Here is a 14,340-nt window from a genome sequence, read left to right on the forward strand (position 1 = left end):
AGCACAGACAGCTTTAACACGTGGTTTAACTGTGGTGGTACAGATGTCTGCACAGGACAACCTGTTGGAGCACCTCCCATGCTTCGCAGCCTTCGGCAGTGTTTTCTGTCCCTGTGCCCCATGCCAGCTGTTGATTAAGCAAGGGCGATGCTGCTGACCTACTTCGGATGGGAGTTGTGAGAGTTATTAATGCTTGTAATGTATTCTGGCAGCCTAAGGTAAAAGGCCTCAAAGTAGGCATTGATCAAAATAGTAGCACAGGGAACAAGGTCTTTCTCATTCAGAAGTGCTTGCTATTGGCCTTTACTGAAGCACAGTAGTGACCCTGCCTGCTGCTGTATGTAGTGAGTCGTATGTGATAAATACCACCACAGCCAAATCAGTTTGGGCCAAAGAATCAGCCGCTTTTTCTTGGAGAGAAGGAGCTGGCGACAGAAAACAGTCATGGTTCGGCTGTCTCCGGAGCAAGGGTCTGGCTCACAAGGGGGCAGCATCCAACCATTTTGTTTCAGAAACCATCAATCATCTGGTCCACAGTTGAGGAGAAACGGCAGGAAATTAAAATACTCAGAAGAAAGTTTTGTAGAACTAACATCACCTCCAGTGTAGGTCTGATTAATTTTTTTCACTCTATTAATGTTTGAAAATATATGAAACAGGAATTACTATCACTTTAGTAAATGGACTGACGACTTGTCCAGAATCACTGCTGTTAAAAAAAAAAAAAAAAAAGGCAAAACCCTCTCTGTTGCTTCTTGCAGCACTGATCAATAAATCACTAGAAACACTCTTACCCACTGCAGCAGCAGTGAAAGACATGACTAGAGCGTACTGAGAGGCCTTTGAATTAAAGAAACCTCAAGCATATTCTGATACTAACTTTTATGCTCTTTAGGTACATGCATGCAAAGTTGTTTTAGCTGTTCATTTTAGCCGCTATTCTGAATTGAATCAGGCAGTGTTGAGCTCTTAACACAGCATTTAGTTCAGACGTGTAGGATCAAGGGTAGAATTAAATCTCCCTAAACACAAGTTTATGTGAATAAATATTCCAGCAGCATTATGGTATTTTGTGAATAAGGAAAGGCCTTAAATGTAGCAAAGATGTTGATAGAAAACATTACCTTTAAACAGCACCTACAGTGGCAATTTAGGAAAGAACTGATGATAAATTTGGAGTAATGCTTCTAAACTCTTTTAAGGATAGGATCTTGGCCGAGTGCCCATTGTTACAGCCACGTAGTACACTAGCATTACTGGTTGCTTTCATTATTTTAGAGCTCAGAGTCTAACTGAACCACAGCCTACGCAGCAGTGGTGAGATTGTAGCTTCTCTTAGATGTTCGTGTGTTCCTAAACACATCAGGACACACCCTCTCTTTCCTAGCTCGAAAGCAAGTCAGTTGCTTTCACTTGGCATCCTCCTTAAGTCATCTGGGAACCAGAACTATCCCTAGCTGCTGCTGTGCAACTGGCAGACCGTGTGAAGCTGGGGTGTCACCAGCCCTCTGGCTGTATCTCACAGCTAATGATAAAGCCCTGTGCAGTTCCACAGGCTAAGGCTTTCCCATCAGGACCGCCATCTTGAGAAGAAAGTACAAAGTCTGTGTAATGCCACTCTGCTCGTTCTTGCACATTCACACAAGCTTCATCATTGAGACCAACAGAGGCAAATATCAGCAGTGAGGACTAGGTTTTGCCCATGGTCACGCTATCAGTAAGAGGAGTAGCCACTGATATTTGCGGCAGTCAGCACTGAGCAGGTGTGTCTGCGCTATACTTCAAAAATCTTTCTCAGGGACCAGAGACAAATTCTGGTTATCAGGTGTGGTTTCTAATGTGTGTTTTGGCCCATCTCCTATAGCTTTCTACTTTCTTATTTTATTCTTCTGTGGTTAGCATTAAGCTGATCAGACTAATTAGTGATACACATTTTTTTACATATATATAATATATATCTTAATTTCTTTTAAGAAAGCAAGCATTAAGTCCTTTAATGGCAAATACATTCTAGTGTCAGGAATTACTTACGTGAAGTCCTGTGTTTCTGCAGTGAAAGCATATTTTTTCAAAACTTGGGATTGAAAAAAAACTGCTTACAAGATAGTTATCAGACTTAACATCATATTTCCACAGAATTTTGTCAGTTGTAGCTAGTCATATTTAAAGTAATAAATTAACTTAATACATTAGATGTGGTTTGGTTTATTTCCAGGGGGAGATGTTTATTCAATGTACTGTAAACAGAGTGGTATTAAAAGGGCAAAGGAAACACCACTGTAATATGTTTCAGAAATGTATATGCATCCATTTGACAAAAATAGGGGTTTTGTAAGGCATTAATTGGTTCTGTTAATGGGCAGACTTTTGAATTTATTATAGGGACAGCTTGGAATGCTGTACTGTTTTCCTTCATATGAAACACCTTTTGTTACATGTATCAGTGGCTTATTTAAATTCTTCCTCGTGAAGACAACCAGGACCAAATACCTCTTCTACCTAACATTTTAGAAATTTTGACTTTTCAAATACATCTTCTTGTCTTTCCTGTTTTTCTGGCATGGTTTGCTTTATGTCTTATGTTCGTAGATTAGCGACCTGGCAGGGTGGGGGAAAGAAGAGAGGTGTCAGGTAGATACCATCTTTGGAAGTCATCACATTGTTTCTTTTTTAGTGGGTGGGGCGGGAAATGGATTATATCAGAGGTTGCGTTTTGTGGCATGACCTAATTAATAATTTACAGGAGTGTCAGTGAACTGTACTGGATCACTAGTTAAACCAAGAAGTCTCTCCATGAGGTAGGACTTTTTGGTTTCTTACCATCTCTCTTGTGATTGATTGTACTCTTATTTTTTTTCTTGTTGTTCCTCTGCTAGTGTGTAGCATGGTGTCCTTAGCATTAAGGAGGAAGGAGGAGGGAAAGAAAAAGCATGTGGAAGAAAGGCATGTCAAATGGTGACTACAAAAGTGGAAATAGTGACATAGTCCCTAGCAATTGAGAGAACCATATCCCAGAGCTACAAAAGGGACAGAATAAATGGTAGCATGGTAGGGGTAGTTACCAGTCCTTAGACTTTTTTCAAAGCAAGCTAAAACCTTCTCATGATTCAAATTGCTAACTATATGGATAGTATTCTAACATGGGGGTTATGCTGACAAGTGAGGACCCTTGTTTGAAGACACAGGTCCTGGGTAAACCGAAGAAGTATTTTTACCACTTTTATTTGAGGCTTCTTAACTGACTTGTGTAGTAGGAATTTTCCAATATTACTTTTTTTTGGGTATTGCTTTACATTGGCATGAAGGAATCTGTGGCTGTTTGCTTACAATCCAACTCTGCTGTATTTTTCTGCATTTTTGATATCTGCTTTTAAGAGCTTTGACAGATCAATCTTTAGCAGAGTCAAAAGTCAAACTGATAAGGGAAGAAAATGACTAATTTTAGTTTATGAGATCGAGGTGGTGATCAGATTTCCGTGTGAATCTACAAAGTTTACAACATTTTGTTAAGATGGGACAAATATATCCCATTAGCTAATAACTCTTTATGTAGGGTCTGTAAATGTATCTAAACCAACTACATTGAGAAAGCTAAGAATTACTCTAAATCAGGTCATAATTTAAATGCCATTTAAAAATGTAATTCTAAAAGAAAACCAACCACTCTAATATTTGCTAAGTGCCCCAAAAGGACATCTTGTTACAAAGAATACATCCTCAGCTAACTGTTTTCTCTGCTGGAAACATTTGTGCATAGGTTCATAAACCAACAAAAATGGTTTAACATTTCAGCTTTGTTGCTATTTCTTCCTTTGTTTGCTTTTTTTTATTTTCACAAATTTATCTGAGAGTAGGATTCGTTGTTGTTCAGAATTTAATCTATGCCATTTTATTCGTTCTTTCCTTACCATAGAATCTTCTGTTCATAGTTTGTCCTAAACAAATAATTGATTGCAAGTGAGGGGAAAAAAAACAGCAGAAACAGATGACGCTTCAAGTGGTACAGGTTCTTGAGTTCATTCAAATGCTTCAACATATATTACCAAAAAAAGTGAGGGGAGAAAAGACAGAAATATGGTAGATTTAACTAAGCTTCAAAGTTTTCATGAGGAGGTATAAAGTCTTTGAAAGCAGGAAGTTTTTTTCAGTCTACATGATAACCTTCTAAGATGCATAGTAAACACAAAATCGTTTAACTGCTTGTATAATCTGTTAAATTTTAGAGTACAACTTTGCTGGCCATCTTTCTTCTCTTTTAGCTGTTTCCTATTTTAGATATCTCCAGGCAGTTTCCTGATTCATACATGAGTGGTGCTTCCTTTCTCAATATTCCTCTTTTGCATGTTTCTCAGCAAGAGAAACTAATTTGACTGTTGAAAACAGCAAACTCGCATAAAAGAAAATCCCTCCTGCTATTCTGAAAATGCAAGCTCAAAAGAATTTTCTTCCACTCAGTGTTTCACATGATCTGTGGGGTTTATGATAATGTGCTAGCTCTCCTGTCTCCCTTTGTTTAGGCTTTTAAAAACCCGTCTTTGGCCAGGATTATTAGAAGAAGGGAATGTCATTTGTTGTTATGCCAGACATGGATTTACTGGGAAAGCTTTGGCTCTGTGCTACGCACAGCAAGTGGGGATAGCACTGACACATTGCATCATGTGATTGCAGCTGTATAGCCTCCATTTGAGACTGGGAGCTCTGTACGTGAGCAAGTCTACTAAAGTTCGTGCAGACAGAGCTGAGCTTAACTCTGTCAACTGCCAGAGTGAGTCAGTCTGAACTAGCCAGTTATTCTGACCTGTTGCCATTCATGTGATGTTGCTCCCAAGCTAAGACATCCTGGGTCTGCATCTTCCCATGGATGTGCCCTGTGAATGAAGTATCCTCGTGTTCTGCAATACCAAATCCATCTTTTAAGATCTTGTCCCTACATAAAAATTGTATTACACCAATACATTTATTGCTCTCCACAGTTCTCTAACCTGGATGTATTAATATCAGGGTAAATTTTTACTATCTAGACAAGGATAAGTTGTGAATAGTATATAAATTTATGCACTCTGGAGTTTGTAGCATTGTTATTATGTTAGTAAAAACTTACAAAAATATCCATACCTATATAGACACTGTCTTGGGCAAAAAGATAAATTAAAGAAAGGCATAAGCCAATGTTTTACAGCCTACCAAAGAAACTTCTCTTGGAGAAAAAACTATCCCATAATAATGTATTACAAGATTTCAACCTTCTATTAACTTGGAAGCAACTTATGGACATTGTCACACAGTTTAGGTGGTTTAACTAACTGAACGTCTGGCTTTATCTAGTTTGCAGTTATTGCCATTCACCATTTTTACTTATGTAATGAAATACCGAGACAACAGAACGGCTTACTTTACAGGCATAGCCTTTATCATACAAGTAAACAGTTGTGGGCAGGCAGAAGCAAGTTTGCTCCTCCCATGCTTCTAGCCGGAAGAATATGATTCAGGTCAAAGTTATAAGTCCTTTAGAAGTGTTGTCAGGGGACACTTCTCAATCTGGTAAGTCTAGGCACTAATTTATACTGCTAAGCAGAAGCTGAGCTGATACCACCCACCAGTTCACAACTAGCTATAGTTTAACTGCAAGGACGTCTCCAAAGAATAGCTGTATGCTTACAGAACCAGGTCAGTGCATAGAGTAAGTTTTACCGTTTTAAGCTTTTTTCTCCACAGCCCAGCAGTAAAAGAAATTATCAGTTAATTTTAACTGTGGGTGGCATCAGGGATCGTGCAGACACAACCTGTCATGGTTTCACAACCAGCTTTCGCCCAGTCAGGAAATTACTGTCAGTAAAGCTGGAGTGCGGTATTGCTTATATCGTTCTTTGTTCTGCTTGATGTCTGGATTATAAGAAAATATTTGTTGAGCTAAAGCTCTGTTATACATGGAAGGAATACTTCAAAGTTATTCTGTATTGACATTGGGCACTGTGCTATATTGCAGGGTCTTAGTTATGTTTTGTTTAGAATTACTAAAAACATTTTGATCTTCACCTACCTCTTTTTCCCACAATTCTTTATTCAATTCATCCACTTAACATTTTTTATTCTTCTCTTGTCATGCTCTCAGGTAGTCCCTAATTCTTTTAAGGACCTCCCCCCTCATGTGACAAAGCCCTGTTTTCAGTCCTTCAGCTCCTGTTTCTGCCACATTTGATACAAACCCTTTCTTTGGATCTTTAAAAAGTTTCTAGGCTAGAACTTCAAACACTCGCTGACTAGGTCTGAGTTTTGTAGTGAGAATATAGCAGAGAACTACTACCGCATTGTGTTTGGGTTTTGTTTTTTCTTATTTTCTTCTATGGTGCAATTTAATTACAGCTTGATTATCTTGTTTCCACCTCGAAGGAAACAATATAGACAGTCAAGCCAAGAACAAGGTTTATTAGACTAAGCCTCTTCTTTTATCTTAGAGCTGTTTGTAGAAAAGTATTTTTCCAACTAGAAGCTATAGAAATTTATTTATGTATGATGTATTGATTGCACCTCCTTCTGTAGTTGCTGTTGAGCAATTTGCTATACTTACCTCTCCTCCCTCCAGCAGCACTCTATATTTAACTCACATGCCTAGGTCTTGTTTCTACGACTTCTGCACTGGCTGTAGCATGCCACATCTGAGCTGAAAAAAGAACTAAATCCCTTGGGCCAAATTCATTTCTGAAGTTGCTTGATTGAACACAGCGCATTTACACTGAGCACAGATTTGGCTCATACCTGACTTTGTCAGCATTCACTGTGCTGTAACTAAGTAACAAGAACACTGTCATTAGGGGACAGATGAACAGCTTTCTCTAAGGTTATTAGAGCACTGAGCACCTTTAAGGAGTGCAGAAATCTGTGAAAGGAGGAGTTGGAGAAAAGGACACCGCTCCTTTTAGAGTCTGTGTAACAGAACTGATAAGCTATTCCTGTGATGTGATCGAATGTGACTGAATACTGCAGGCTCTTGGACTCTTATTCTATAAAATCCACATCAGAGCAGCACAGGAAAAGATCGGAGGGAACAGCTTCTGCTGTACTGAGAAAGGTACATATTTATATTTTCTTATTTCTCAGACTTGACATGATTTGTTAGCTTAGATAATGTCACTATTTTAAACAGTGGTGAAAATGAAAGAAGCAGTGTTTTCCACATTCTGACTGGCACTCATTGTCAGGAAGTCAGTCCGTGGGCAGCAACAGCTTTCACAGAGAAAGAGTAGGACATATTTGTGTGTAATGCCTTTGTACTGTATTGTAAACCTTGACAGTTGAAAGAAGTGAGATGAGAGAACCCCGACTAAATTGGAAACGTAATTTATGGCTATAAGTATGCTGGAATTTGGTACTTATTTGTATTCAAGAAAAAGCTGAATGCAAGGCAAGCTTCAGTCATATTTGAATAGCTGCTTTTATAAATGTGTTGCTGCAGCTGTATTTTATGGGGGTTTTCATTCTCACAAGGAAGTTCTGCTATAGCAAAATGTCTGTGAAGAACAGACAAAAAGCTAGTACTTTTGCTTGCTAGCCCTGTTGCTGCTTATAGGGTATCTATCTTTCTGATGCCCTTTATGACGTTCTTTACCTTCTGTCCTTTAAAAACAAACTCATGTTTACCAATACTGTCAACCACATGTCATACTGGTGATCTCCATCAACAACCTTTACTTCATCTCTGCACTTAAGCTTACTTTTTTCTGCTTACTCAGCCATGGACTCCTCTAACAAAGCCCTCAGGTTCAGAATCTCATGCATTTGCACAGCACTGCAGTATTTAAATGCAAAAGAAAAATCCCTGATTTACAGCTTTAGTTTGCATCAGTGGAAAAAGAGTTTAACCATGTTAACAGTGCAAACAATTTACTTGTCACTTAAGTTTAGCAATATTCCTTAACAGCCTGCAATTCGTATCAGGTTTATCTCTGCCAGTCCCACACTGTTGTCTTTCAGCATTCTTTCAGGATCACTGGAAATAGAACTGACGGGGAATTTTATGAAAAAACATAATTTTGGCAGCAGTTGTTGAAACCTGATCTTAATGTGCAAGGCCATCCATACCAGTTTTGCTAAAACTCTCTCAGGAGAGATTTCTCAGAAAGCAATTTCTAGCTAGAGCACTCTATGCCCACTCCAGCTACTTTTCTGGGGAGGGCATTCACTTAGGATTTAAAACCAAGGTCTCATGCCCTGCTTGGCCTCAGTTAGGCTGCCTCTTCCCATGCAGTGCTTTGGTTACCTGCTGTGCTGTGGTGGATCCCACCTTGCCTGGCCTGTTAGAGCTGTTAATTTCCATAGAAATAAGCCATCATTTCAGCAGCAATTTCCTTCCTACTCTTTCAGATCCCTCAGTGGGTGTCCTCACTACCAAGTTTCAGTTGTGCACTTGCCCGGCCTGAAGAGCAGCTTGTGGAAAGCAGAAAGCTGTGCTGGGAGAGAGACAGATTTACACTAGATTAGCTGGTAGCCTTGGAAGCAGGGCAGGAGCACACAGCAGGGATTTGGGACACTGAGGATTCAGCCCTTGATCTTTGTGATATAAAGAGAGAATGTGAAATAGGTCTGTCACAGGTGATTATGCTGAGGACAACTAGCCATTTTGGTCTTTCCTCTTCCAGCCCTTTCTCCCTACCTCCATTTGGGGCAAAATTACTCTATAGGAGCTTGTTTTACTGCCGCGGGGAACATGAAAATCTCAGCTGAGAAAACTTTACAGACCAGCTCCTAGTGTGCTGACAAGGGAAGAGCACTTTCTACTTTTAGCAGTCCACTGTCTCCCAGGTGGGATTTGTACAATTCAGCTGAGCTACACCAACCACTGGCCTCAAACACTAGTATAAATAGTACTAACGCGTCTAGAGTTCTGGAATGGGAATAAGGAGTATGAGAAACAAATGCTTCCTAGGGGTACCTGAAAGGATCTTATTCCTGAAAAGCTGTCTTTGCTCAAGGCCTGGTAAAGTGCATTTCTTATCCTTGAAGAATTATCTCACCCCAAACTCTGGCTTTAATCTGGCGTGTTCACTAGGCCCATCTGGATCGGAACGCTAATGGAGATGAGGCCTGTCTGTGTGGCCAGTTTATTCTAAACCCCGCTCATCTTTATGGGGCACATAGCCGTTATATAAACCTTTTCCTTTGGGTGATAGCACCGAATACCACTTAGACAATGGCTACTGTGAAGGGAGTTTTAAGTGGGTACAATTATCCTAATTGAAATCTATATGGGGAGAATGGATTTAAACACCCTTATGAAGCTTAGTTGATGGGGCTCCCTAGTATGCAAAGGCACTTTTCTGTTCTTTTCCTTTTGTTCAGTAAGAATAAACCTGTATTTGTTTCCTTTCAACCTGAGAAGAGGGAAAAAGAAAAGACAAAAGGCCTGGGGGGGGGGAAAGTCATCAGAATTTTGCATGTATAGAAGTCTGAATTTTTGTAGTCATGGTAGTGAAGCTAAAGTGTAGTAATTTGAAAAAAACTAGGAAGAGGGAAATTTAGATTTCGTGCAAGAAATACTTAGTGAAAAATTATATAAAGTCTGTTCAGATTGTTTTCATTATGTCAGTGGAAAATCTGAATGTCAAACTCCCAGATTAAGATTCCATTGAAATACAAGCTATTCACATTTGGCGATATGCTGATTATTCTTCACAGTGTTGCACTCATTTGAAAATACATAAACAATAACAAATGAATAAGAGGTAAAAAGATTTTTTTTAATCTTTAAAAGTACTAAAATATGAAGCTGTTGAATTGTGTTGCCTACAGCAACAGGATACGATATGTTTGGCAGAAGTTAGTTTAGACTTTCTGACCAAAATACTCTGCCTTTTTGCTCTGGGAAAAGATCAAGACAAGCAAAATGCCACAAAACAGAGATTGCCTCATTCAAGACAGCATAGGACAAATCGTCAGGAGCTCCAGTCCCAGTCATGGCACAGCACAGATCTCCTCTGGCCTAATGCAGAGCAACAGACGTTGTTAAAATATGTGTAGAAATGTGCTGACTCTTCTGCATTGTTGTCGCAACGCTTCTTAAACAGCTAATATATCCTTAATATGCAAATCCTCTGCATATGTTAGTGCAGGAGATAGTTAAAGGCATAATTTCAGCAGAAGCTTTTGAAGAGTTTGAACTTAAACCTTTTTAACCCTTTTCTAAAAATAGGGGGTACACTTACTTCCTTCACCCACGTACGTGTATGGGAGGGTTTAATCTGTTAATTTGTATGGCCTCTGTAAAAAACCTCTAGAAAATTGTTTGGATTATAACATTCTTCTCTCTGCAAACTTAGCAGCGTCTTTGCAATGAGTTAGGCCCCGTTGTCCCCAGGCACTCTACTATTGTAGACAATTTCTATTATCCTCAATACCATCAGACCGATGGAGAGATTCTTTTGTGAAAAAAGGTTGAATGGTATAAATTTACCAAGCACTCCCCATTCACCAGGTTATGTGAGCTAATAAAGTCTAAATTAGATTCTAAACCCTTTAGCATCAGAATGCTAAAGTACTGTCTGGATGCTTGGAGACTTGTAATAAACTCTTAAACAATCAACTAGTACTTGGCAGTTAGATTAAATGCATGAAAAATTATAGCACAATTGGATGTAACATCATCTTTCCTCAAAGGCCTGATTTGTCAGCAGGCTGAAATCACTTAAGGAAAGTGTTTGAAGCACTGTTTGTCTCCGCATTTTCCCTGTTGTTCAGAAACTCAAGAATAATAATGTCACATAGGCGTTTGCTGTCTTGGTATCCCAAAATTGATCTCTTTAGTTAATGCAGATAAAATCACTTGCCTTTCCTCAGGTGTTGACCATATATCCATAGCAGGGACTTTTCTGACAAAGATTAATTCAGCTTTACATCACCTTGGAAGTTACAGAAGTAGCAGTAACTTTAACTTATTCTTGTGGCAACAAAGATGTAGGTAAGACAGCTCACTCAAGATCAGATCAGAAAAATATTGCCAAAACGAGATTCAAACCCAAGTCCCCTGACTCAGGATCACAAAGTTTACTCTCATTCCAGTCCTGGAGAATAGCAGTCTAATGTACATGCTGTCTTTGTAGAAGAGATTTTTTGTGATTATGTTTAGGACTTCATTTTCAATAAAAAGCAAAGCAATATCTGTTTATCCAAGCTAAAATTGTAATGAGATGTTCTGTAATGAGGCTTATAAGGACTCACCTTTATTAGAAAAATGTTCTATCCAACAGTTGTCAACCTCCCAAGTATTTTAATACCTGTCAGCTTTTATTTTTGCATCTGTAGGAAATGAGGTCTTGTTAATTACTAAGCTTTAGAACAGTTAAATAATCAAATTTGATACTTTTTTAACCCACTAAGTATGAAACTCACTAAGGCATATGTCCTTATTAAAACTCAGAGCATTTAAAGGTGCTGACTTTCAACGTGTTTATTTTTCTTCTCAGTAAATATCAGTTTTTAGCAGAGGGAGATTGTTTTCTAATCTAAGAGAGAAACAGCAGCAATCAGGATTTTAGATCAAATCTCCGTACACCTTCCTTTGACAGTGTTATGAAAACTTCATACAGTTTTTATGAAACACGGAGAAAAATCTCAATTTGAATTCATCCGGTTACTTGGAGTTACCTTAAAAATTCATCTTACCAATTGTTCTAATCCTTATTTTTTCACTTCAGGGAATTCTAAGACCAATTATTTTTTAACAGTTCTTGGAAAAATTTACCAGAAGGACTGATAAATAGCGTTACTGAAAGATCATTATTGTAACCTTTGGTGAAATGGCTGGGGTCATCTGTACAAGAATAAAGAACAGGATGTATTGTTTTGTGCTCCATCACATAGGCATTTTTATGTTTTCAGAAAAATTGGAGATCATGTAATAGTAAGGGGGTAGTGAATCCCCTAACTTAACAACTACTGCCGTAATAATAGATCCCTAAGTCTGAGCCAGTCTCTTGAGGCTTCTGTTATAACCATTGGAATGACTTAGGTATTTTATCTTCAAGGGCAGGTGAGTTGGGGCAGCAGATTCCCACAATTTGAGTTGCTTCTCTCTTTAAAAGTGTGTTTTTAAATCTCTCTAAGCTGAATCAGAGGTACTCCCATTTGAATGCTGATTGTTTGATTATGGTTTGCATCAGGGGAAAACTGCTGAACTGCATTAGCAAGTTATGATTTGGTCTTATGAAACCTGCCAAAATGAGTAAGATTAGACACTTAAGAAAATAACCCAGTGGTTTAGGAAGGCTCATCAGTAGTTTGACAGGTTTGGGCATGAAATTTTAATATGTTTTCTTTTAAACTCTGTCTTCTCAAAAACAGATTTAGTGATGTGTTACTCATTCCTTTCCATAATGTTATCCCTCCAGTTTTCTGTTTATTCCCTTGCTCAATTTTTCATTTTGCCTACTATTTTCCACTTCAAATTTTAGCTTTCAAAGAGAAGGCTTACTTTATCATGGTGTTTCTAATGCACAGAAAGGTTGCAGTGCTAACCTGTGTATTTGGAACCTCTGTACAAGCATTAAATAATAAGAGCGACTGCCTTGTAATAAGTGGTTATGGGAGACTTGACTATATGCAAGTTCAGTTTTATTACATATTTAATGAATCTCATGAATCCATATTAAAGCTAAAATTACAGTTGCATTTTCTAAAGTTGTCATAACATGACTGTCTCTTAGGTAGTGGTAGTTTTAAATTGGCTGTATTACGCACTTAATTTTCATATCAAATATTTTCCAACTAAGAATATGAAAGCAATTACCTATTTTGGTACAGATTTTTTTTCCCCTCTGGGTGCATGACCATGCATCTTGCTCTTGGCAGGCTGCTTTTACAGTCTACTGCTATGCCTAAATTTATTTTCACATCTAAGAAGACAGAAATTAAAAGAGAGACAAACTTTGAAAAAGAAAAAAAAGGAAAAGAAAAGAAGCAAGATATGTCTGACTTGCTCCTTTTAAAAGTTACCTTCTCTGGAAAGTGTTTTTCAGGATAATTGCCTCCTAAAGGAGCTCTGCTATGAACAACCCATACTGCCAGTTTATGAAGGTTCTGGGGTGTTATACAGCAATAATAATAATTAAAAAAACCCCAATAGTTGAAAAACATTCCTTGATACAGCAAAAACAAGTGAACTTGTCTAGGAATGGAAAAAAGCAGCATGTACTATATACGTTGTTGCTACCTGTAAGCAACCTCTGTGGAGGCAGGTGGGCTCTGCTCTTACGTATGGTAGCATTTATGTGGGACTCAGAAATGCGAAGATCTAACTGAGGCACTGTAAGAAATGGATCTCTCTGAGCACTTGATCACAGGAATGGCCAAGCTGAATTGCTTCCTTGCTTAAGTTTTAGATCTAAGACCATCGCCAAATCACACACATCTGAGCTTAACTTTATAGCTTTTTTTGCCTTCTTGACAAACATGTTACACAAAATGTGTAAACAAACCAGGGCTAACAGCCACTGACCAGTCTAGATCCGAAGAGACACGAAGAGAAATGCAGGTCAGTATTTTGCCTTCAGAGGGCATTCTTGGGTAAACGTGAAGTGGTAAGATTTCACAGCTGAAGATCCAAAATTTGTTTCCCAGGTGGTCCAGCAGAACTATCAGTTGTTGCCCTTCCAGACAAGCTAAAGGGCTGTCAGCCTGCTCATGCTTTTGCATAAGGAATGGCTAGAAAAGATAGGCGGCTATGGCTACCTGTGTGGTTCAGAAGCATATCCCACCTCACACCTTTTTGTCAAGCTAGTTGCATCTCAGTATCAGGATGTCACACTGCAGTACCTGCTGTGGGTGGCAGCAGCCTAAATGCAGTCTGTGCCTTTGAAAAGATAGGGCATGTATATCTCAAACAAGGCGTCTTTCTCTGCACAAAGTGCACTCTTTTAAAACAAGAAAATCTTTAAAAGGATACTGCTGTCCAAGTAAGGATGAGGGTGAAGTATTTGTTTGTTCGAGATCAGCTGAAGTTACTAAAAATCAGCAGGTCTAATCCGAGTTGAGTACTTTGCTCTGCTCTGGCTAACAGAGACATATTAAGAAATAGCATTTCACAGACTGTAGACAATGAAGAAGTCCTTCTTTAACACATGGACTTTTGAGCATGTGATGTCTTGTAATTTTGGTGTATAAAGCCTGTAGCAGCGTGAGAAAATAAGACAATGGAAATCTGGTTTGCTGACATACCCTTCCATGCCTGGGAAGCAATGTGAAAATGGAGGGGCGGGATTTTACTGTCAAGCAGGTCTTTTTTGTCACGGTATAAAAAGAAGTCTTCACAGTCTGTTCCCTGTCCGAAAAAAGAAGTCTCAGCATTCCTTC

The 14,340-nt window shown here is 38.7% G+C and overlaps 1 protein-coding gene across 1 annotated transcript in view; it reads left to right on the plus strand.

The window, feature by feature from the left end:
- Window positions 1-6,819: 6,819 nt before the first annotated feature.
- Window positions 6,820-14,340, plus strand: part of COMT (catechol-O-methyltransferase) — a 17,744-nt gene continuing 10,223 nt past the window's right edge. Inside the window, exon 1 of the mRNA XM_009582869.1 lies at window positions 6,820-7,069. The gene's annotated coding sequence lies outside the window, so the exon portion shown is untranslated. The remainder of the gene's footprint in view (window positions 7,070-14,340) is intronic.

This window comes from Fulmarus glacialis, unplaced genomic scaffold, assembly GCF_000690835.1.
Source record: "Fulmarus glacialis isolate BGI_N327 unplaced genomic scaffold, ASM69083v1 scaffold21958, whole genome shotgun sequence".
Taxonomy (NCBI): domain Eukaryota; kingdom Metazoa; phylum Chordata; class Aves; order Procellariiformes; family Procellariidae; genus Fulmarus; species Fulmarus glacialis.